The sequence below is a fragment of the Nannospalax galili genome, unplaced genomic scaffold, assembly GCF_000622305.1.
Source record: "Nannospalax galili isolate Female #2095 unplaced genomic scaffold, S.galili_v1.0 scaffold427, whole genome shotgun sequence".
NCBI lineage: Eukaryota > Metazoa > Chordata > Mammalia > Rodentia > Spalacidae > Nannospalax > Nannospalax galili.
In genome coordinates, this window is record NW_008356259.1 from 2,291 (window position 1) to 7,215 (window position 4,925).

The following is a 4,925-nucleotide window of genomic DNA, read 5'->3' on the forward strand; positions in this document are numbered from 1 at the left end:
TCCCGGCTCCTTGCCTTATTTATTTATTTTTTTGTAATTCAAGCAAAGTCTTTATTAAGCCAGCCTTGCTTTATTTTTAAATACAAGACACACATAAGTAGACAAAAAAACTAGGTCACAAGTATCCCACATTTTTATAATTAACCTCTAAAATGTTTATAGATAATTGAATAAAGAAGAGGTACAATCTTTAAGGGTTCCTTTATGTGTTTCCAAGGTTTGGATTAACAAGATAAATCATTTCCATCCAGGTCTGGGTCCTGCCTCTGGCAGAGGCACCAAAGAATTATTGTGGGAGGCCTTGATTATTCATCTCAGGAAATTTTAAAGATACAAAATACATGAATTTTTCTAATAGTTCACAAAGATACCAATAACATATGTATGCCTGTCCCAATGGCTTGTGTTCAGTTTTCCAATATTAAGAAATTTTTCTTAACTTTGATTTTTTTTTAATTATGTGTATCTATGTTGGAGTATTTACACATGAATGCAGGTGCACCCAGGGTCCAGAGAGGGTGTCATGTGCCTTGGAACTGGAGTTACAGGCACTTTTGAGCTGCCTCACATGGTGCTGGGAATCAAACTTGGATCCTCTGAAAGAGCAGCAAGTGTTTTTAATGCCTGAACCATCTCTCCAGTCTCTAAGAAAAATAAATGTGTAGTATGCTTAGTGCTTATAAAGTAGTTCTTTAAAATCCAGCACAAAACACAGATCAGAGCCCTGTCAGCGTTGCTCAGTCTCTTTTCTCCACAATTCCCTCATGTTGGGATATCCCAGCACGTTAGTGAGTCCTGAATTTTTAGTGTTTCCCCAATCCTTGCTTTTACATTTTCTCATCTTTCTATTCAGCTTACTATTTTTGGTGTTTTATTTTGGTTTTCTTATGTTTTATTTTTTTTGAAATAGAGCCTCCCTATAGTACCAGCCTGCCTGGGCCCTCCTATGTAGACTTCAGTCTCATAGAGATCTGCCTGTCTCTTCCTCCAAAGTTCTGGAATGAAAGACATGTGCAACCATTCCTGGCTACTTGGCTTACTATTAATCTGCTTGTGCCTTGTTATGTTTTTTTTTAAGCAGAATTACCATAGTTAATATAGAGTTGAAACTAGAGAGATTTATTTTTAAAATGATTGGTGGTATTTTGTTTTATTTCTCCCACGATTTCTCACACTGTCTACTGTTTTGTTACCACAGGTATGTGTTGGGCCCAGATATAGGTTAGCCCTTGTCCTGGTGCTAGCGGACAGTGGGGTCAGTAGTTGTATTCATACATATGACTATGCTCATTTTTTACCTTAACTGGAATTTTCATGTTCTAATGTTCAGAGAAATATTTTGATTTGTTATTTATTATTTATTTATATTCATTTGCTTATTTATTTTTATTTTATGTGTATGAGTGTATTGCTTGCATGTGTGTAAGTGCACCCATGTTGTGCAGTGCCCACAGAGAACAGAAGAGGGTGTTGAATCCCCTGAAACTGAAGCCAGGGAAGGTTGTTAGTCACCAAGTGAGTGCTAGCATTCTAACCCAGGTTCTCTGGAAGAACAGCCAGTGCTCTTAACTGCTGAGCTATCTCTCGAGCCCCTTAATTTGTTTTTTTGAGCCATGGTCTTACTCTGTAGCTTAAGCTGTCCTGATACCTGACATAGCCCAGGCTGACTTCAAACTCATGTCAGTCCTCCTTCCTTCCCCTCCTGTGTGCTGGGGTTGTAGGCTTGAACCATGATGCCCCACACTACAGAGCTTCTTTCCCTGACCTATCAGTTTCATATTTCATGACCCAAAAAAGGTTAGGGGCAGCCCTGCGAACTGGAGTAGTAAGTCAGAACTTTGCTGACTGATCCTGAGGAAGCTCACTTCTGTGCTGCTTCCAGAAATGTGCTGATTCATTTTGACTTTTTAAAAATGTATCAGTGTATTGGTTGTTCACATTCTCATTCTCATTCTCCTGGTGAAGGCGGTGGCGTTATGGGGCAAGCCTGTTGCTGCTTTGCTGTGGCAGAATTCCCACACTACTTCCTGATGTTGAATCCTCCTCTGCACTCCAAAAACTGTTTTTTAACTAAGTTGTGAAATAATTTGTTTTCCTGGTAGGTTTATTCATGAAAATCATTTAACATTTATGAAAACCATTTGCATTCATTTTTGGTCAGTGAAAAGACAGGGAAAATGTTGAGATTACAACAGAAATAGAAAACTAATCTACCCAATTTTTTCAGAGGAAAGGAAGGGTTTTATCTTCCCTTTTAGTTTCTTATTACTTTTCCAAAGCTAGGTACCTTGAATTCTATGAAATCTCATCCAGACTCTCATAACTCATCCTGCTCTCCTATCTGGAAGATTTGTGCCCTTCTGTATTTTATAATCTTCTCTGAGTCATGTGCCATAGTCATATGGTAAATCTGCCTTTGGTGAAGTTTTATGTTGAAACACGCCTAGTTATCTAGGCAGCTTTTGGAGTCTGTCTTTATCTGAAGCCCTTTAAGATTAGAAAGAGTTATGAACACACACTGCTGACAAAAGCCTTTGTACACCACTGGCAATTCATATGCTTTAGAGTAAAACCAAACAGGCTGGGTTCTTAGGCTAAGAGAGTCAAATCTTTCATGTTTTATAAATAACATGTGTTTTTATAAGTAACATATAAGTGCCATATATCACCAAGGTAGTAATTCCCTTTTAAAATAATGAAACTATTGGTATTTTATCTACTATGCAGAAGATAAGTATTGTTTAACTTTTTAAAGGGACCATTTAATGATTAGGGGACTCTTAGAGACGGGGCAGTATCACCAACCATCTTAATTCAAAGAACACTTACTTCATGTTTTGTATGTGCAAAGCACTCTGCTGGTACAAAAGTTAAGGAGATGAAGTTAAATATGACCTTTTCTCTCCAGGTGCTTACAGTATAATGGAAACAAGGATGAGGTTGAATAGAAGAGTTCTTCAGGGCTGCAAATTTCTCTAGAAAGCAATGTGAAAGGTGCAGTTATAAGCGCTGAAGTCACAAGGAGACGACAGGTGAATTAAATTGGGTCCATTTCAGCAGCCAGAGACGGCTCTGGATAGTGGAGAAAGGACCGCCACACTTCCCTTTCTATCTCCCACCAAACCAACTTGCTTCCATCTCCAGTTCCTTGCCCTGTAAAATTAGTTTAAAGAGCTAATTTAGTGCATCTGGAGTTCCTTGTTAACATGACACAGGATGTGGAGGAGAAGACATCTTTTAAGCTTTTTGTTCTTTGTGGGCAAGCCAGTGAATGCTTTACCAGAAGCTAAGTTCTCAGCACATTATCCTTTTCAAGGAATTTTAGAAATAAATATAGGGATAATTAAATTAAACCCATGATTTGGGAAAAAGAAGCTTATACTTGTAATGAGTTCACATTTACATGCATTCACTGTGACGTGCAGCGGCAGAGAAGCCATGAACTTGGTGCATGTCCCGTGACCAGTACGCCAATGAGGAATCAGTTTGCTCATCACCCTACATGGGATATCGTTTGTTGGCTACATAAAACTATCTGTCCTCTTATACTTCCATAAAATGTAGCTATATTAAACTCGAATGTGTATAAATATATGTAATTTATAAAGAATGATACTGTTATATATTAACTTCTTGTCATAAAAATGGCCTTCGGGCTGGTGAGATGGCTCAGTGAGTAAAGGTGTTTCTGCCAAGCACAGTGACCTGAATTTAATACCCAAGATCCAGGATCCATATACCCACTTGGTAGGAGAGAAGAGGTTCCTGCAAGTTAGCCTCTGACCTCCACATGTGCAATGTGGAACATCTGTTCCTTCAAAAGGAAGGAAGGAAGGAGGAAAGGAAGGAAGTTAGGAAGGAAATTTAAATTTTTCAGTCCCTTTATTTTAGAGCTATTGCTTATGGTTACTGTCCCTGTGCTTCCATGGATCAGTTAAAACGATGTAGCAATATAAGGAATATAAATATAAAGAACCTCCACTCACCTAACCAGAAACCATCTGTTTAATTTACTAGATGTATGGCTTTGCTGACTGTGAGCATAGCTTCTTTGAATCACTGGCAGGAATCATTATCAATGTGGCTAATCTTTCTTTACTCATGCATCACTAATTGTCTCCCTAACCTGGCCAAGGAACAATCCAGTGTCATTTTGTGAGGGTGCAATAAATCTTTGCTTCTCTCTTTTTTAAAGCTTCTTACTTGTATTTTCTTGTGTATGCATGTGTATCTGCTTGTCTGTATGTGCACCGTGCACAAGCAGGTGCCCATGGAGGCCATCCAGTGTCATTTTGTGAGGGTGCAATAAATCTTTGATTCTCTCTTTTTTAAAGCTTCTTACTTGTATTTTCTTTTGTGTATGCATATGTATCTGCTTGTCTGTATGTGCACCGTGCACAAGCAGGTGCCCATGGAGGCCAGAAGAATGTGTTGAATCCCCTGGAACTGGAGTTATAGGTAGTGGTGACCACCTGGTGTGGGTGCTGGAAACTGAACTCAAGTTTCTTTGCCAACCCAGTGTGTACTCTTAACCACTGAGCTGCCTCTCCAACCTTGATCTTCACTTCTTTCATAGCTGACGTGCTCACACTTCTGTCACTAAAATGTATGGACATTTCCTTCACATACCAACTCTGTGGAAGACACCAACAGTTATGCACTACAAATGAACACCATTCCAACACTGTCTATGTGGAGATACCATCAGATCCCATTGGGTAAGGGCTAAGTCCTCCAAGACTGCTCCTTACTTCAGACACCAGTCACAGGTACGTCTCTACTCAACTGGGCTGTGAACTGGAGGTTCTCATAACCCTAATCTCAGGTTTAATTAGTTTACTAGAGCACTTCACAGAGCATGGAGAAATGTATTAAGTGATATGAGTGAGAGGCCATATCAGGAGCTGTGTAGGTCAATGTGGGAG